Source organism: Triticum dicoccoides, chromosome 2B (assembly GCF_002162155.2).
Source record: "Triticum dicoccoides isolate Atlit2015 ecotype Zavitan chromosome 2B, WEW_v2.0, whole genome shotgun sequence".
NCBI lineage: Eukaryota > Viridiplantae > Streptophyta > Magnoliopsida > Poales > Poaceae > Triticum > Triticum dicoccoides.
The window spans coordinates 749,883,927-749,905,741 of NC_041383.1; the positions used below are offsets into that span (position 1 = coordinate 749,883,927).

Sequence of the window (21,815 nt, forward strand, 5' to 3'; positions counted from 1 at the left end):
GGGGGATATAAGCTAGGTCATAGGGATTGGAAAGCCACACATGGCTACCCTGATCAATAGAAGTAACTATGAGCCTCAATATCCGATTCACGATCTTGCAAGATGACAGCATAACTCATGAAATTTGTCATAGTGGCATTAATTTCCCTTATGACTATGATGTGTGGACCTTGTGTTCCTTCCTTGACGCTCACAACGATTAGCTTACCGGCGCACAAGAAAAGAAATCTCACGTACGCTTGCTCGAGTTTACTCGTGGGCTTGCCCTGGCCCATTGACAGTAACAACAGCTAGCGACGGGGACCTGGGAGAGGAGATCCTAGTCGGCTCTTTATGCGCTCTTTCTGGCACTCGCTAAGCTACAAAAACTGGTCAGTCCGTTTAACCACTAGTGAAGCACTTCCTCAATAGAAAAAAGGTTCCTTGATCAACAGTTGACCAGTCAACCATTGATATTTGAAGAAAAGTAAAAAAATCAGAAAAATTGCAAAAAAAATCATGAGTTCAAGAAATGTTGAAGGATTTTTTGTAAAAGTTCACAAACTTCGAAAAAATCATGAATGTTTAAAAAGTATCTCAATTTTGACAAAAACTTTAAAATTTGAAAGAAAATTCACCGATTTAAAAATCCTATGCGCACCTCCTTTTTTTTGCTTTTTAAAACCAAGGGCTTTCCGCTATCTGAAAAATAATATAAAGAGATAAAGAAGTGTTAGTCACAAGCGTTAACATGGCCTCGTGGTTACTGCTGTCTTCTCTTGGCCGGAAGCTATTTTTTACTGTACTAAATGGGCTGGCCTAGTAAGGAATGTGGTGCCGTTTAATTCGCCACCTGCAAGACCGGGCTTCCCTCAAAAAAAAAAAGACCTGCGAGACCGGGCCATGCACGCGACGGCACACGATCGGTGCCCAATTCGGTTCCGCGTAGTGCCGGGCACACACGAAACCGGGGAAAATCCTATTTGACGCTAACTGCGTCAAAATGTCACCGTTCGCACAGGGCGATCCCCCCGAGCGCGAGTATTGGGCCGGCCCACATTCCCACAGCGAGGCAACCGGTTTTGGGAACCTTCCAGAAGGTTCCCTGAACCGGTTTTTCTATTTTCACACCAGTTTTTTGTTTTTTTGTTTTCTTTTGTTTTACTGTTTCATTTATTTTTTCCGTTTTTCTTTTTTTCCTGTTTTCAGTTTCTTTTGAAAATTGTTCGGAAAATGCAAAAATTGTTCGTGTTTCTGAAAAATGTTCGCATTTCAAAAAAATTGTTTGGGCATTTCAGAAAATGTTCTTGTAACAATTTTTCAAAAATGTTACTGTTTTCATAAGTTGTTCCCTTTACAGAAAAAAGTTCAAAACTTTTGAAATTCAGAAAATGTACCAGATTTCAATTTTTTATTCATATATTCAAAAAATGTTCAGGCTTCCAAATTTGTTCGTACTTTTTCAAAATTTGTTCTCTAGATTCAAAAAATGTTCGTGCTTTAATAAATTGTTCGCGCTTCCAAATTTGTTCAGGATTTTTTAAAATTGTTCTCCAATTCAAAATTTGTTTTCAAGATTTAAAAAATGTCCGTGCTTCAAAAAAAGTTTGCGCTTACAACTTTGTTCTCAAGATTCAAAAATCATTCGTGCTTTGAAAAATTGTTCACAAATTCCAAAAATGTTCATGTTTTCGAAAAATCTTTTGGAAATTAAAAAAAAATCGTTTTCATAAAATTTGTTCACATATTAAAAAAATGTTCATGTTTCAAAATTTGTTCACAAATTAAAAAAAATTGTCCGCATGTTTAATTTTTTCACTAATTCAAAATTTTGTCCCTGTTTCCGAAAATTGTTCACATATTCCAAAAATGACTGCAGTTTTGAAAATTTGTAATTGGCTTAACTGGTTTTACCTTCCGCTGAATTGGTTTTTACTTTTCGCCGCTGTGGCCGTTTATTTAGACTCCCGCTGCTTTTCTTACATAGTAACTAGCCTGGCGCATTGGCTAGAGCAGAGCGTGACGTTCAGGATTCGCTAACCGGGCGAGGCAAGCAACGCCACACGACTGGTGCCCAATTTCAGTTCAGGAAACCGGGCCTAGCCAGCCAAGCCGGGAGCTCCTATTGAGCGCTGCAGGCGCCGTTTCACGCCCCTGGCGCTTGCACGGACACGAAATGGGCGGGCCCAGCAAGCCGCTGAAAAGCAAACGGCGAAGAAAAAATATCAGGGAGAAGTGGGACTCGAAGCCCAAACGCCCAGGTCAACGCCACATGTGCTAACCATTGCACCAACGCGAGGTTTTCGTTTACATTAGGAAAACTGTTCACTTTGACCTTTCAATCAGTACAAACATTAAACATATGCTATTATATACCCACTATAAATTATATTTGAATAAAGAAAACATAAATGTGAAAACGCATTCACATAAACCATGAATTCAAAAGAAAAGTTCACAAAAATATAAAAACTTTGTGAATTTGAAAAAAGTTTATTGATTTTGAAAAAAAGTTCACCAAATTTGAAAAAGGTTCACCGAAATTGAAAAGGGTTCATCGAATATCAGAAATAGTTCACCAAATTCGAAAAAAGTTCACCAAATATGAAAAAAGTTCACTGAATTTGAAAAAAGTTCATCGAAATTGAAAAACATTCATCAAATTTCAGAAAAAGTTCATTGAATTTTAAAAAAAGTTCATGCATTTATTGAAGACTTCATAAATTTAGAAAAAAAAGTTCATGAATTTGAAAAAAGGTTCATTGGATTTAAAAAGATATCATCAAACTGAAAAAAGTTCATTGGATTTGAAAAAAAAAGTTCATCGGATCAAAAAAAGTTCATGAAATTTGAAAAAAAAATATCAAATTGAAAAAAGTTCATCGATTTTGTTTTTAAAATAAGTTCATCAAATGTTAAAAAGTTGATTCATTTTCAAAAAAAAGTTAATCGAGTTTGAAAAAGTTCATTGAACTTGAAAAAGTTCAATGAAATTGAAAAAAGTTCATCGATTTAAATAAAGAGTTTATGAATTAGGAAAAAAATAACATCTATTTGTAAACATTTCACGCATTTAAGAAAAAAGGAAACAGGAAACAAAAGAAGAAAGGAAAAAAACGCAGAAAACATATTTGGCATTTCCTGTATGTATAAAAGAATGGAAAGGAGGTTTGTATCCACCAATCAAGGTGGTGGTGTAGTGGTTAGTCTCAGGTTAGCCATCAACGTAGAGATCCTCGGTTTGATTCTTGGCTGCGCAGTTGATCTCCTTTTTTTGAGTTTCAAAACAGGGGGGGAAATGGTACTTGGGCGGAGCCCAGCTAGCGCCGCTGCAGGCGCCGGTTTGCAGAAAACAACTATAACCGGCGCCTGCAGCGCCAAATAGGAAATGCCAGCCAAGCCAGACTGCGTGACTGCAGTCCATGGGCTTGGGAAGCCTATAAAATAGAGGAAGGCCTTGGGAGAGGAGGACCGGAACGTGGAATTTTCTTTTTCAAGAAAAAAAGGCCTACAAAGCGCGCGCTCTCTCTCTCTCTCTCTCTCAAAAAAAAGAGGCGCACAACACAGCTCTCCAGATAATGTTTCTCCTCCTTAGCCTCCTCGTCGCCGGTGTGCTGGCCTCCGACACGCCCGTCTTCCCGGCTCCCCAGTGCGGCAATGTGAAAATCCAGTATCCATTCTGGGTCGATACGGGCGACGCTTGGCACTGCGGTCATCCGAGTCTCCGCCTCGAATGCCGCGGCCGCACACCTGTTTTGTGCCCGCCGTCGGGAGAATACGCCATCGCCGACATCTTCTACGACGACACAGTCGACGGCGACCGGAGGGTCTCCCTGTTCGACCTAGGCGTCTTCTCACAGCACAACAAAGCCCGCCCGTTCTTCGGCCGGAATCTCACCCTCCCGTCCGGCTCCCACCCGACGCTTTCACTCACCGCCGGCGACACCAACCTCACCTTCTTGGTGAACTGCTCCTACATCGACGACACCGCTGGAGCGGGACACCTCATCGACTGCCTCAATAGCGAGGAACGCAAGAGCACTTATGTGTTCTATGGCGACTTCCTCCCGTACGACTACACCACCCAATGCGAGAAAGTCATCGCAGTGCCGGTTCTGAGAACGTCTCTGCATGGCGGTACAACTACAAACCTGCTTCACGCCGTCGTCCCTGCGCTGAAAAAAGGCTTCGAGCTTAGGTGGTCGAGGCCGGCGGCGATGAGTGAGTGCGGGGGCTGCGAGAATGGCGAGGGTTTGTGCGTCCACAAGCGGGAGGCGGGGAAGAAGTCTTGGACGTTCACGTGCGTGACAAATGCTAGTGCCGCTCCATGGGCCGTCGCACTCAAATCTCTAGGTACGTACGACAGTGTATTGTATCCAGATGGTTATTCCTTCACAAACCCGCATGTTGTCACTATTGCTTGCTTTACTTTTGGCATTTAAAATTGATGCTTGAACTTGACGCAAACGGTCAATTTGGTGGTTGGTGCTAGAACTTGTGGTATGCATTGAATTGTGGTATGCATTGAACTGGTGCATCATCTTGGCTTTGGCGTGTAAATACGGTGAAAATTCCGGCCGTACACTACCACGGTGCTGACGAGGCGTGATAGTGTGGTAGGAGACCCGTTGTCTGACGACTGGATGGCCAAGAGGGGCCCTGTTGTCACTGGCTAGATGGCCAAATGGGCGCATCTGGCCGGTTATTTTTTGCGAACGCCCCCTTGATTTTTTTTCTCAGAAAAAAGCCCATGTAAACATATAACCCCTAAATCTCAATCTGTGTGTATGACCGGATTCGAATCTTAGATTGTACAACACGGAAGAAATAACCACGGGGCTGGAGTAGAAGAGTAGCCGCGCTTTGCCGCGGACCTTGATTGTTGCGTTGGCAGCTTATGACAGAGCATTGTAGTTAACCTGCATAATTAAGCATCTTCTACCAATTTTTTCAACAACAAGAAAGCATCATCTACCAAGAAGAAACAACAATGTGCAAAGTTAACCATCTTCTTGTTCAGAGCAATCTCCTCCCCTTCTTGTAGTTAAAATCTCTTTCCCTTTTCCTTTTCTTATTAACCTTACGTTATTATTTTTGTCCTGCTATACTTGATGTCATAGGTTTTTGAAATATCGTTTCCTTCATAACAGTACCAGCTCATGATATCTTGTTTTTAGATGCTATAAAGTAAATAAGTTAGATATAGAAACACCAATGAACCACTAATTTTAGAACAATCATACACTGTTTCATTTCAGATATTTTTACTGATTCTCCCACGAGCTAACAGCATGCATGGTGCATACGAACGCGAGTAGGTATACGAAATTGGAGCGACCATGCCTCGCATCACGTTTCACGACAAGCGAGTAGGCATACGCCGCTCCTAAACAAATCAATTTAAATTTAAACATGACTAAAAGAAACACATCATACAGACCATTGTGCTCTCACCCACATTAATCACGTAGAACTATCAGATCGTAAAAACTTTGAACTCAAAATTTATTTGGTATTTTTGGATGGTAAAGTCATAGATTTTAGGTAGTAATAGAATCTACCACCCCTACCACATAACTCTTTAGTGACCGGCGAAAATATATGTACACTTAACTAAATGCATGTTAAATTTGGAAAGCTTCATTCACTTGGTGACTATTTCTTATTTTGTGCAGTTAACAAAGAGGGTACTGTACTGAAGATTGCATTACCAATAATTGCTGGTCTTTTGATTCTCACATGTGCATCTTTTGTATGGGCATACAAGTTAACAGGTAGAACAACCTTTTGTTTCAGTTTTTTAAGATGCATTGTCTATGACGTATTTGTAAGGCAATATTGATATGAAGGTATTCATCTTAGGTGAACGGAGAATCAGCAATATTCAGAACAATGCTACACGACAACCCTTGGACATATTCATGCTCAATGAACTTGAGATAAATATAGAGCTTCCGTCGGTTAGTTTTGAAGAGATCAGTACTGCAACAAATAATTTCTCAAACAACAACATGATTGGCAGAGGTGGTTTCGGAGTAGTTTATAAGGTAAGATGCCATTTCACGATAGTGATCTTGTTAGATTTTTTCCAATCTCATGTTCACTTCAAATTTAAGAATTATGTATTGATGTAGGGGATTCTCGGAAGCGGAAAGGAAGCCGCTGTAAAAAGACTCAGTAAGATTTCTAGGCAAGCGGCTGATGAGTTCAAAAATGAGGTGATCTTGGTCACCAAATTGAAACATAAGAATCTCGTTCGGCTTCTTGCCTATTACGCTCACGAGGACGAGAAGTTGCTAGTCTACGAATACATGCATAATAAAAGTTTGGATGCCTTCCTTTTTGGTATGTCCTAACTTATGGTCGCAACTCACAAAACATTTTTCTTTTCTTTTGAAGACTTCTTGCAAAACTTTCTTTGGTTTACTGAGTTTATTTCGCATTGGTCTTCGAAGACACTACAAGGAGATCCATACTTGATTGGCCAACCCGGTTCCAGGTAATTAAAGGGCTTGCAAGGGGGCTTCTTTATCTGCACCAAGATTCGAGGTTGACAATAATTCATAGAGATATCAAAGCAAGCAATGTCTTGCTAGATGCAAAAATGAACCCCAAAATAGCCGATTTTGGTATAGCAAAGATATTTGAGGGAAATGAGCCACAAGGAAAAACTACCCACATTGTCGGGACATTGTAAGTAATACATGAAACCAACTTATAGTTTGACATGGTAATTATTTAGCGGTCAAATAACTGACATTTTTGAAAATGATTCAAACAGCCACCACTAGGGAAAACCTTATACACAGAATCTTACCAGTAGCGCGTGTTAAAATGAGGCGCTACTGCTAATTAGCAGTAGCGCGTCTGCCAAAACCGCGCTACTATTACCCCATTAGCAGTAGCGCGGCAGGAACAGAACGCGCTACTACTATAATTGCCACACCGTTCCCGACGTGCTAGGTATAGTAGTAGCGCCCTTCTAGAAACGGAACTACTACTACGGATTTTAGCAGCAGTGCGTTTTCCCTTCCCACGCTACTGTTAAAGCTATTCTCACCTAACCCCCCGCGTGGCCTGATTCCCTCTCCTCTGCTTCCTCCCCCAATTCACCACTCTCTCTTCTCCCCCTCGTCGCCTCCGCCTAGCCGCCGTCTCGCCGCCGTCTCCCCCGACCCCGCCTCGCGGCCATCTCCCCTGACCCCGTCTCGCCGCCGTCTCCCCCGGCCCCGCCTCACTGCCGTCTCCCTCGACCCGCCTTGCCGCCGTCTCTCCCGACCCCACCTCGCCGCCGTCTCCCCCGACCCCGCCCGACCGCGCCTCGGTGCCGCCGTCTCCGCCGACCCCATCTCTCTCCCCGCCCTCTGTAAGCACTCTCCCCTTCCGATCCCTCTTGTTTGCTTAGTATGAACCCTAGCTATTTAGTGCTAGTTAGTATGAACCCTAGGCTATTTTTAGTGTTAGTTAGTTAGTTAGTATGAACCCTTAGCAGTAGTTCCAAGGTACTAATTAGTTAGTAAGAACTAGGTACTAATTAGCTAGGTACTAGTTTATTTTATTTATAGTAAGTTTATTTTCAGTAAGAACTAATTGAATTAATAGAACGTGTTAGTAAGAACTTGTTGCTATTTTTTTAGTTAAAGAAATTTTTCCCGCATCGACGTGGACGATGCCTATCCCGCATCCTCGTCGTCGAGTCGGTGGAGGACGACACCTGCTTGACCAGATGGGCCATGTCCGGGACTGGGCTCCGCCGGGGTGGTACTGGGAGGCGCTACCTACCGGGGGGCGTAGGTTGGTGAGGAGCCAGCCTGTCGTTGATCCGAACCTTCTTTGGTGGCGGTCGCATGGTCCAGTGACGATCCAGAGGCTCGAGGACCCCACGGAGGTGGTGCGTCACCGTGTCAGTGAGGAGGACGCGCACGTTCGTCGCTACTTGTTTGCGTTGGAGCACAGGTTCTCCAATACCTGGCAGGTTCTCCAGGGATCTCACTGGAGCTATGATCCTGTGATGGTTCCTTCTCTGTGGGTGTCCACCGCCCGCACCGATACCCGTCGTGTGCTAGGGTTTTAGTTGTATTAGTGATGTTATATGTATGACACTATTCGGGATGTATTAGTGATAATATTCGACGATGTACGAACACACATGAGATGATTTACTTTTGCTTATTCAATGCATGCTAATTTGAGTCCTATAAGATATTTTGAAATGTATATCTTGTGTTGCTCAAATATGATATGTGCTTGCCCAAGTGGCCGGTCATGTTTGCAGGTTACACCTCCGAGTGGCCTATGTTTTGCCGGAGTGTTGATTCATTTACGTCCCGGCAAATTTCAGGCGCTCGATATGTCCTATTTTAGCAAAGGTCATGCCGGATTTTTCCGTGAATTTTGGCATGACTTGTGCTAGAATATGTAGGAAATATCGAGTGCCCCGGATTTGTGTGTTGAGTATCCTGGTAGTTGTCTTCGATCGATTTTCAATTAATATTTTAACGATGAACATAGGAAATGTCTGACGATGAAAATGATTTCGGTATTTGCAAATACTACGAAGACGAGCGCGGCCTGTGCGACGGAATCTTCCTAGATGATGATAGGCGCTTCAGCATCAAGCTGGATGAGAACTTCGAAGTGGATACAGTAAGTCACAACGACAAGTCTTTTTTCGTAATTAAGCATGACATATGCTTCATTTGCTTCAACTTATAATTTGTTTTTACTATTCTACTAGGGTATCCCCTGCCATGCAAGAGTTTTTGTATTGGATAAGATAGGTTGCAGTCGTACTATGGAGGTAAAGAAATTTTACTTGAAAACCGAGCATGGTTATATTTTTCATACAAAATTATACAATTCAGACGACTACACCTATTTTGGATGCAAAACATGGCGAGCACTATGCAAGACTTATGCATTTGAGCCTGATATGGTTATCACCTTTGATATTCGTCTGGAAGATGATATTGAAGGTAATACCGACATCTGGGTCAATGTGCAGACGCCTCCAGTTATACCAAAATGTGAGTTTCTCAACCATATTTATGTCTTGATATTGTTTATTCAAAAATAGTTGACAATTAATTTCTATTGATAGCTTATTTTGGTGCAAGCAAACATGTCCAACGCTTGGTAGACAGGACCGTATACTGTGCCGGGGCTGAACTCAACTGCGAGGAGCTCAGTCATTATGTTTCATGGCTTGCTAATCTTGATACTGTCAAGACAAATTTTCTTCCTGCATTTAGAAATGTTAGTACTGAAAACATGCGACCAATAGTGTTCGTACTGAACTATGGTCACATCTATTTAGGAAGGATGGTAAGATTTTTAATATTTGTCCTCAGTGCATCTTTTCCATACATTATGTTTGAAGCTAAACTTCATTGCTAAGTATGTTACCATACGATGTTCTTCAACAGGGAGTCCCGATGAATGTTGTGCCTTATGGGATCGAGACTAAAGGTACCATGAGTATTATTAGCTTACGACCAAGATATCCTACAGATTACTGTAGTGCATTCAAGATTAGCGACGAATGCTTAATAGTGCAAGACTGGACCAAATATGTGATGGGGGAGCGCAGCGAAGTACTAGGGGACAGCAAACAGAAGCGCAACCCACGATTAGGAGACAGGTTCATCTGCATGCTCCAACTTGATCAAGGAGGAGAGCTACACATGTTTTATGTTATTTTACCTAAGAGAGAGTAGCAGGAGTGATTAGCTAGCTAGAAATGAGTTTGAGGATGATGATGTGCTACACTATTACTATGATGATAAAATAGCTAGTGTTGGTGGTAATGACTATGATGATTATTATTGGCTAGTGTTAGTGGTGATTAAATAAATAATGTTGGTGGTAATTACTATGATGATGATTAAATAGCTTGTGCTGGCGGATTAGATTCAAGTGGAGGCAACATGTGGTGCACATCGAAAGTACTACTAGTCCAAACTAGATCAAGTTTGGATTAGTAGTATACTTTTGACATGCACCACATATTGCCTCCACTTGAACCTAATCCACCTTCATTTGACACATTGGACATAATGATGTAAACCTCATAATTGGTATTGTACCAATATTTGTACGATGGAGAGAAAACAACATAAATACACTAAAAATAAAAAAATAAAAAATGAATACTAGTAGCGACGGAGAGAAAACGCGCTGCCACTAGTATCATTAGCAGTAGCGTGGGGGTGAACAAACGCTACAGCTATTTGTCCTAGCAGTAGCGCGCGCCGGCACGCGTTACTGCTAAGCAATAGCTGTAGCGCCTTATTAGTAGAGCGCCTACCCGCGCTACTAGTGAGCACAAAACCAGCACTACTGCTAGGATTTTCCCTAGTAGTGAGCGGTTACATGTCTCCTGAGTACGCGATGGAAGGTTTCTATTCCGTCAAGTCTGACACCTATAGCTTTGGTGCCTACTGTTGGAGATTATAAGAGGATTAAAGATTATTTCAGTCCATGTCATAGCGGATGACTCACCAAGCCTTACGGCTTATGCAAGTACAAAAAAATTCTCTATTTTCAATAACCCAAAGCATCATAATAACTTTATGATTTCATTGGTTTAGGCGTGGAAGTTATGAAAACATGGAAATGCGAGAAGATTGGTGGACTCGTCAATTGTGGAAAATTGTCCACTTGACATAGTCATTAGATGCATTCAAATAGGTCTTCTATGTGTTCAAGACTATCCAGATGATAGGCCATGCATGTCATCCACTGTCTCCATGTTGGAAAATGAAACAGTTCCGCTTCTTCCTCCGAAGGAACCTTTATACTTTCGACAACAGAACCATGGAATAGGAGACCACGGAGATAATGTGGGCATGTCCGTGGATGACATTACTATCACCGAGGTAGATGCATGCTAGATATGTACTTCCATTGATCTTTTATGTAAACATCTCTAGCTTGTACATTCATGTTCGTACAAATAATGAATAGTTTATGAATACATTGGAATCCCCTGTGTTATTTTCATATATGGTTTCCTTATTTTGAGAACTTCAGCAGTAGTTTCTGCATCTGTTTTCACCTTGTCTAGTGGAAGAAGCTACTCGATCATATGTGGACCACTTATGCGATTGTTTTTTCCTTTTATGAAATTTGTGCTTGTGAGCTTCCTATGTTAGTCATTCGGTATGAATTTCTGAATTGGTATTTTTGTATAAAGGCTGGTAAAAGTTCATATTTTTTAGAGTTGGATAAAAGTGATGACTTGATATTGATTAGGCTAGGTTTCCATGACTAATGCACATGACTATTCTTTTACTACAAAGTTGTGGTGGCCCTGGGCACATGGGACTTAGACTTCCCTTGAACTTGGTCTGTAACCACATTTGTAGTAACTTGTTTATTGTTTTGCCCCCACAAAAATTAAAAATAACCTATTACTCTTTTTTACACTTGAGGGGTCCGGCCATCCTTGTTTTCACAGTGTAGTGTATTACATCATGAAGATTGAAGATGATAGGTCCCAACACTGCTCAATTGGGTGCTGACTTCAGTCTCCAATGTTACCACATTGGTAAAATAACTAAATATGGAAAGCCACTCAAGGATCTTAGATATGCTTAAAATGCAACACATATGTTCATTTTGAATTTTGTGCAGTGCATATGTTGATTTACCTGATACCATCAGAACATAATCATATTCAACCTTGTTGTTGACATCAGATTTTGGCATGGAAGATTTTTTTATTAAAGTGACCTCAAACAAAGACGTGCTCTACATGAAGAAGTTTTGTATTGTCGACATGAACATCTTTGAAGTCTTGGTCATCGCCATCCGATCTCATCTCGAGGCCTAAGTTGTGTTGGAAGTACTAATATTTCATGTTTAGGTTACTGTTCGGATGATTACACCTACAAAACGACCTCATATGAGAAAATGGTTTACATGGTTGTCTTAGCCTCGTCAAAACGGTCGATTTTGATATAAAAATCATTTTAATATGAGGTCGTATGCAAAAATTAAAGCCTGCTCAGTGTGACCCTACCATGAGCAAAGAGTGACACCCAACACAAGACATCCATATCAGTGTGTGATGGTTAGCGTGAGTTATTGCCTGTTTTGCACAAGTGATTCAGCCCTCAAGATTCACTCGCATCAAAAAACGTTCAACATGAAAGTTGTTCGCCTCGTCGAAACTGTTAAAATTGATTTGGGCACTTCTCCATACAAGTTTGTTTACTGCCTAAAAATGACCCGCGAGGTGCAACCAACTTTTAAACCGAGCAGTTTTGGAAAGTTCTGGTCAAACATCCGAGTTGGACCTAAATTAGGGTTTTGGACGTGAATCCAAACCATTTCCTTGCACGAAATTCCATCCGCCTGTTATATACATAAGGGATGACGACCGATTGAAATAAGAGCACAAAATCGAACATATCAATCTATCATACTTTTCATGTTCATCTATCTTTATCCCTCTCCCTTGCATCTTGCTTCTCGTTCTTCATCATTCTTCAAGGGTGTGTTTGGTTTGAGAATCAAGTGTAATGGAATGGGATGGTTCGATTATGGAGGAATGGATCGGTTCCGTTCTTGCGTTTGGTTTGAACTAAAAAATGGAATGGAATGGTTCTATTCATGTGTTTGGTTGGAGAGATGGAATGTGGAAATAACTAGTCAATATATTCTCTAAAATGACTTCCTTCTATACATCAGCTTGACCAATACAGTAGCGATAACCATTACAATACATGTATGAAATAATTCTTTTGTATTTTTTGACATTTACAATTCTTTTGTATTAGCATACACGATGGCATATACACACAAATCCATCACGTCTTGACTTGATGTGGCTAATCAGTGCTATCATCAACCTTGAGCTAGGGGATTAGGAGAGGAAAGAGCCGATCTCTGCTAGGATCAAAATTATATATGAATGTGTACTGAACCATCGCCAGGATCCCTACTAGCTAGTCACTCATGCTCTCTGCTTGTCGATCGAGTCCTCGGCCTATGCTACTATTAGGGAGATTAGGGAGGTGAAGAAGCACGTGTTCATCGCCGCTAGCCCGTCATAGCAATAGCTCGTCCACAGCTCGCCCGCTGGGAAGAGATTCGAGGGAGGTGAGAGCAAGATGGGGAACGAGAGAGGGAGAAATGTTGGGGAGGTGAGGGAGAGAGCTGCGGCGCTGGCGCATATCGTGGTGGGGAGTGGGGAGACAAGAGTGAGTGACCCATTCCACATCGTTCCATCAATTTGGAGGTACGAGTGGATTCCGCATATCAAGTGAATATTCAGTTTCTGGGAACGGGTTGGTTCTCCTTCCTAGACCCAACCAAACATGCGAACGAGTCTTGGGTGCGGGTCAGACACATTATATTCCAACTGGTGATACAAACCAAACACACCCCAAGACTGGAGGGCAGTGAACCTCGAGGCTCTAGGGGTGGTTAACCCGACCTAGGGTAGCCCATAGCCATCGTGTTGTCCTAAAGGTGTCCCTCCCGGGCGAGCAGGGTTTCAGATCTACAAAAGCATCTGCCGGATTGTCTTGCTATCGCGCTTCCGGTGAGCCTCCCTTGGTGCATGCTTCCACACATCGCATTCGGTGTCAAGGGTACACAAGTGACATGTTCGTGCGCGAGCACACTTTTTGGCCACTCCGTTAGGGATGAAGCTTCGAACGGTCTCCAACCCATTCTTGCTACGAAAGATCATCATTAAGGGTTTGCAATCTACAATGGTAATATGAATACCCAATCCCCTTGTTTAGATGCAAATAATTCATATGGTTTTACTAAATCGTTTAATGAGTATACTCTATTGGCCAGCCGTATTTTTTTCAATCATTCAACTAAATACATGGAAGGGCCGATTCGATGCAATTTACATGCTTCAACTTATGATACTAATAACATGCACCATATGTATTCTAACTGCCATGCATCGGCGACCCCACAAATTGTTATGCCGATGAACAACATGATGGGTTCGGTTAACAAATTTGAAACACCACATGTTATAATTTCCAACACCATGCAAGAAAGTGTTTCACCGTTTTATGCATCGGCACTAATTTGCAATATGCTAGTCTGAACATGCCGATGGATGAGATAATTGATCATGCTACTACTAGTTATTCAGCTAATTACTCTAAATCATTGTATGCTACACACCATGTTAATAATATTCCAACACCATACACAATTGTAGATGTTCATAATTTGGATCTGCATGGTGGAGATGGCCTAACATGAGTGACAGTTATACAGGAGCACATGCACCTTTACATAATATTGTAGCATGTAATGCATCCTCTACACAATTGCAAAATTTTAGCAACACTCAAGAATTATTGCCTAACATGAGTGACAGTTATACAGGAGCACATGCGCCTTTACATAATATTGTAGCATGTAATGCATCCTCTACACAATTGCAGAATTTCAACAACACTCAAGAATTATTGCCTAAAGTGTTTGAAAGTATTGTAGAGCAATCCCTTCCAGATGTGGTTGTGGCTGAGCTAAAAAAGAGGTTGGTACAAAATAAGAGAACTAGTGCTCTTTGCCTTTGAACAATATTGAAAGGGGTTGTTTCCTGATTATGCTGCAATAAAAGCTAGAGTTTTACAAGAAGATGAAACTTTGCCAATTGATAGAATTGGTGGGAGAACATATGGTTATACAACAGTGCATACGCCCCTCCCTAGTACCGCGATATATTATACACCACATACATAATTGAAAAAAATTCGACAACAATATAACTCATTGTCGAAAGATCCAAAAAGCATTGGGGGGGAGCTGATCTAGAGCGGGCTATACGTGAGAGATTGGTTAAAGCTTTACATGTAGGGTGCAAGTTCTTTGCCAGGAGAAAATTAAAAGAAAATTGAATCAAATAAAAGAAACATTGCCAATGGATGGAATTGGAAAAAACAAGACCGATTAGGATAATAAAGGTAATTCGATTCTTAAAAAAGGTGAATCAAATAATACATATGCTGAATCTATGAAAACCTTGACAGTTAGTAGAACGATAAGAAGGATGATTTAGAACATGAAAGTGCTTCGGATGGAAAAGCCAAATCAAGTATTTCGAATCCATCAATTCAAAAGAGGCAAGCATTATTGAGAAAGGACATGGCAAGCATAGTAAAACAACCATGCTTGATTTTTCTAAAGTTCTGAAACCTATTTCTTGCCATATGAGTTTTGTGCCATAGAACTTGACGAGCATGACGAGAAACAACATATAGCTGAACCAATTCAGTTGAAAAAGGCTACCAAATTGATGAGGCACCAGATTAGAAAACGCAGATGACAAGGTGTTGGGGAGCTATCCGAAGGCAGAGCAAGATATTGTTTAAGTCACACCACCATCATGCTTTGTGATAACCCAGAAGTATAGAGGATCGTGACAGTCTCCGAGGGCAGTATTTCACCCAAATTTATTGATAAGACACAAGGGGAGCCAAAGAATATTTATGAGCCTTAGTAGTTGAGTTGTCAATTCAACCACACTTAGAAAATAATATTTCTATAGCAGAGTGTTTAGTAGCACAGTAGTTTGACGTCTTTGATAGTAGCAATAACAGTGGTAATAGTAACAAGAACAATAATAGTAGCAGTTTGTGGTGATTGTAACAAGAACAACAGCAGTAGTAATATAATGTAGCAAAGACAATAAGATGAAAGCACATGCATTGGATCAACGATTGACATTTGTGTTGGATGACATTCATCACATAACAGTCACAACCTAGAGCGACACACAATTGCTCCAATTCATCAATTCAATATAGGATGTATTTCATATATAGTCATATGTGCTTATAATAAGAACTTGCATGACATCTTCTGTCCTACCCTCCCGTGGCAGCGGGCATAAGGAAATCTAAGGGATATTAAGGTCTCCTTATAATATAGAATCGGAGCAAAGCATTAAGACATAGTGAATACATGAACTCCTCGAATTACAGTCATCCCCAGAGAGTATCCAATTATTGTCACCTTGGGGTCTACGGATCAGAACAATAACAAGTGCATATAACTAGCAGATAGGACTAAGAATTAAAATATATTAATGATAACATAGAGGGTTTAGATCTAATCACATTCGGTCCCTAATGATAAGCATTAAGCATAGCAAAGTCATAGCAACATCAATCTCAGAACATAGTGGATACTAGAGATCAACCTCTAACAAATTGACTCACTTACAAGACAAATCTCTTCCAACGCCATCACCGTCCAAAAATCCTACGAAGGAATTACTCACTCCTAGTGGTTAGTGATGACCTACAAGTATAGTGGATCAATCGTACTCCTTTTGATAAGTAGAAGGAAATGATAATTGAGGAGCAGAAGGAAATGATAATTGGTTTTCAGCAAGGTATTTTCTGCAAGCGCTGAAATTATGAGTAGCAGATAGTTTGATAGCCAGATAATTTGTAACGAGCAACGAGTAGTAACGGTAACAAAGTTGCAGCATAGTAGCCCAATATTTTTGTAGCAAAGGACATGCCAGAACAAACTGTTATAGAAAGTAAAACATTCTTGAGGACACACGAGAATTTCATCTAGTCACTTTTCATCATGTTGGTTTGATTCACATTCGTCACTTTGATAATTTGATATGTGGGTGGACCGGTGCTTGGGTGCTGTTCTTACTTGAACAAGCCTCCCACTTATGATTACCCCCTCTTCCAAGCATCTGCAACTACAAAAGAAGAATTAAGATAAATCTAACCATAGCATGAAACATATGGATCGAAATTAGCCCCTTACGAAATAGCGCATAAACTAGGGTTAAGCTTCTGTCACTCTAGCAATCCATCATATAGTTACTACTCCACAATGCATTCCCTTAGGCCCAAAGATGGTGAAGTTTCATGTAGTTGACGTTCACATAACACCACTAAGGGAAACAACAACATACATCTCATAAAAATACCGAATGAATACCAAATTCACATGATTACTTATGATAAGCGTTCTCCCATGTCCTCAAGAACAAAAGTAACTACTCACAAATCATCATCATGTTCAAGATCGGTGGGGTAATAAATAGCATAATGGATCTGAACATATAATCTTCCACCAAATGAACCAACTAGCATCAACTATAAGATGTAATCAACACTCCTAGCAACCCACATGTACCAATCTGAGGTTTTGATACAAAGATTGAATAGAAGAGATGAACTAGGGTTTGAGATGAGATGGTGCTAGTGAAGATGTTGATGAAGATTGGTCCTCCCACGATGATAGGGTTGTTGGTGATTCTCATGGCTTTGATTTCCCCCTTCCGGAGGGAAGTATCCACTTCGGAATCGCTCCGTCGGAGAGCAAAAGTGCTTCTGCCTAGGTTCCGCCTCGAGATGGCGGTGCTTCATTCCGAAAGTCCTCTCTAGATTTTTTAGGTCAAATAGGCTTATATACCAGAAGATGGGCATCATAAGTGGGCCAGGAGCTCCACAAGCCACCAGAGAGTGGCGAGGGGGGCCACACTCTAGTGCCTTGATGACCCCCAAGTATATGGGATCATTCGTAGTCCTTTCAATAAGTAAGAGTGTCGAACCCAACGAGGAGCAGAAGGAATTGGCAAGTGGTTTTCAGCAAGGTATTCTCTGCAAGCACTAAAATTATAAGTAAAGAGTAGTTTGATAACAAGATAATTAGTAACGAGCAAGTAATGGTAACGGTAACAAAAGTACAACCAGGTAGCCCAATTCTTTTGAGGCAAAGGACATGCCAAAACGGTCTCTTGCGATAAGCAAAGCATTCTTGAGGGTACAAGGGAATTTCATCTAGTCACTTTCATCATGTTGGTTTGATTTTTGTTTGCTACTTTGATAATTTGATATGTGGGTGGACTGGTGCTTAGGTGCTGTTCTTACTTGAACAAACCTCCTACTTATGATTAACCCCTCACAAGCATCCACAACTATGAGAAAAGTATTAAGAAGAACCAATCTAGTTGGCCAAACCAAACCGATAATTCAAAGAGAAATACAAAGATATCAGATCATGCATATTAGAATTCAGAGAAGATTCAAATAATATTCATAGATAAATTGATGATAAATCCACAATTCATCGGATCTCGACAAACACACCGCAAAAGAATATTATATCAGATAGATCTCCAAGAACATCGAGGAGAACATGGTATTGAGGATCAAAGAGAGAGAAGAAGCCATCTATATACTAGCTATGAACCCGTAGCTCTATGGTAAACTACTCACGCTTCATCGAAAGGGCAATAGAGTTGATGTAGAAGCCCTCCATGATCGAATCCCCCTCCGACAGGATGCCGGAAAAGGCCCCAAGATGGGATTGAAGGAAATATGCCCTAGAGGCAATAATAAAGTTATTATTTATTTCCTTATTTCATGATAAATGTTTATTATTCATGCTAGAATTGTATTAACCGGAAACTTAGTACATGTGTGAATACATAGACAAAACAAAGTGTCCCTAGTATGCCTCTACTTGACTAGCTCGTTTATCAAAGATGGTTATGTTTCCTAACCATAGACATGTGTTGTCATTTGATGAATGGGATCACATCATTAGGAGAATGATCTGATGGACAAGACCCATTTGTTAGCTTAGCATTATGATCATTACAGTTTCATTGCTACTGCTTTCTTCATGACTTATACATGTCCCTCAGACTATGAGATTATGCAACTCCCGAATATAGGAGGAACACCTTATGTGCTATCAAACATCACAATGTAACTGGGTGATTATAAAGATGCTCTACAGGTGTCTCCGAAGGTGTTTGTTGGGTTGTCATAGATCGAGATTAGGATTTGTCACTCCATGTATCGGAGAGGTATCTCTGGGCCCTCTCGGTAATGCACATCACTATAAGCCTTGCAAGCAATGTGACTAATGAGTTAGTTGCACGATGATGCATTACGGAACGAGTAAAGGGATTTGCCAGAAACGAGATTGAACTAGGTATGATGATACCGATGATCGAATCTCGGGCAAGTAACATACCGATGACAAAGGGAGCAACGTATGTTGTTATGCGGTTTGACCGATAAAGATCTTCGTAGAATATGTGGGAGCCAATATGAGCATCCAGGTTCCGCTATTGGTTATTTACCGGAGATATGTCTCGGTCATGTCTACATAGTTCTCGAACCCGTAGGGTCTGCACGCTTAATGTTCGATGACGATTTATATTATGAGTTATGTGATTTGATGACCGAAGTTTGTTCAGAGTCCCGGATGAGATCACGGACATGACGAGGAGTCTCGAAATGGTTGAGACATAAATACTGATATATTGGACGACTATATTCGGACACCGGAAGTGTTCTGGAGAAGTTTCGGATATAACCGGAGTGCCGGAAGGGTTATCGGAACCACCGGAGAAGTAATGGGCCTCATTGGGCCTAAGGGATAGAGAAAGGGGTGGCCAGGGGCTGGCCGCACCCCCCATGGGCCTAGTACGAATTGGACTTGGGGGAGGGGCGGTGCCCCCTCCTTCCTTCTCCTCCCCCTCCTTCCTTCTTCTCCTAGTAGGACTAGGAAAGGGCACTACTAGGGAAAAGCCTAACAACAGCGAGGGTTTTAGGCCTGTCAGTAGCGCGGGATGGTGCGCTACTGGTACGACGCTACAGCTAAAGCTTAGTAGTAGCGTGCCTCAACCCACGCTACTGCTAAATCGACTTAGTAGTAGCGATTTCCCGGAGGAGCGCTACTGGTAATTAGTAGTAGCACTTCTCCCTTCCCGCGCTACTACTATTATTTCGTATTTTATTTCTTTTTTATTTCATGTTGTATTCATACACCTTTACACAAGTTTTCATACAACAGGAATTTAGAGATTGTTTTTACATCATAATGAGTTATTACATCACAGGGTGAAATAACCGTGGACTAGTTTCAAGTGGATGTCCATCCACTTGAAACTAATCCGCGGTTCTTACACCCAATGATATAATAAATATCATCATCATCATCATCATCATCATATCATTAACAACTTATCATCATAATACATCATTGTCATATAACACCTCCTCAAGATCATCATTTTCATCAATGACATCACACAACAAATTGGTCACTAGTCGTAATCACAAGTACTCCTCATCATCAATTCTAACACATTGTACCACATAATAAACATATTGTACCTCATAGGACCTACTACATTCTCTTAGGACCTACTACATTCTCTAAGGTAAAATAGCAAAAAACAAGATAGCCCCTGACTCTCCATTATGGAGAATGGAGATTATCCTGTCTCCAATTCAGTGTAGTGGGTTTTGTCTACCATCTTCCGCACATTCTTTGAAGAATCAAAATAAGCTATCAATGGAAATAAGCTGTCAACTATTTTGAAATAAACAATATAAATTAGTTAATAACTATGTTTGAGAACTCACATTGCGGTAGAATCGGAAGCGTATCAACAAGGACCCAAATGTCCATATTGTCTTGCTCAATGTCAGGATCACCAAGATCCATGGTGACAATCATACCCTCATAAAAACCATACATTTTGCAAAGTGCATCCCAATTTTGGGAACCAAAATGGGTTATGCTATGAGCATTGCACAAATTTACTTCAAAATCCATATCATGATGGGTCCTTAGGTGTATTTTCTTTGTTTCAAAATTTTCATGGTCTTCAAAACCCATCCTCTCCAAGACATAGCGTCTTGCATGACATGGGATAAGCTAGTCGAATTGTAAAAGATGAAAATTAGACGTTGAAATAGTTGAAGTCATGCTTAATTACGAACAAAACACTTGTCGTTGTTGCGTACCATTTCAACATTGAATGTCTCCTTGAGCTTAATGCTGAAGCACCGATCTTCGTCCAGCTCAACGAACCTGTCGCACATACCTCGATCGTCGTGGCAATAGCTGCACTCCCCTGGGAGACTGTCGTTGTCCGAGTACGACATTTCCTACGTTCATAATTCAAAGATTAAACTTGTACATATTCTAGCACAAGTCATGCCAGAATTCACGGAAAAATCCGGCATGACCTTTGCTAAAAAAGGACATATCGAGTGCCTGAAATTTGCCGGAACGGAAATTAATCAACACTCCGGGAAAATATAGGCCACCCGGAGGTGTAACCTGAACATGACTGGCCACTTGGGCAACCACATATCCTATATGAGCAACACAAGATATACCTGGAGATTTGGCAGGTCCCACCTCAAGGTTGGAGGGGGTCGGTGACGGGGACGACGACGGGGATGATGGAGGGGCTCCTTGATTTCTGCAAAAGCAAAAACCCTATAAGTTATCACTAATACATCCCGAATAATTGCTTAAACTAAAAAAATAACAACAAATATGACATGTTCAACTAGTTCTATTAATTCAACTAGTTCTTACTAAATATAAACTTACTATAAATAGAAAAAAAACTAGTTCTTTCTAAAAATAAAGTAGTTCAACTAGTTATATTAATTTACTTACTAAACTAGTTCAACTAAAACTAAACTAGTTCAACTAGTTTTTTAATTTACTTACTAAAAATACATTAGTTCTATTAATTCAACTAGTTCAACTAGTTTACCAATTTACTTACTAAACTAGTTCAACTAAAACTAAACTAGTTCAACTAAATCTAAACTAGTTCAACTAAAACTAAACTAGTCCAACTAAAACTAAACTAGTTCAACTACTAAAAATCATTATCTATGAACCCTAAATTAACATCTACTACTACTAAAACACATCTAGTACTAAATAATTAAGCAGAGAGAAAGGGGGTGCGAGGGGTGGGAGGCTTACAGAGAGGGGAGAGACGGTGGCGGGGAGGTGCTCGGCGACGGAGAGGTAGGGGCGGCGAGGGCGGGCTC

General features: G+C 40.9%; 1 pseudogene; it reads left to right on the forward strand.

The window, feature by feature from the left end:
• Positions 1–808: 808 nt before the first annotated feature.
• LOC119368587 lies at positions 809–10,871 on the forward strand (annotated as a pseudogene).
• The last annotated feature ends 10,944 nt before the right edge of the window (positions 10,872–21,815 follow it).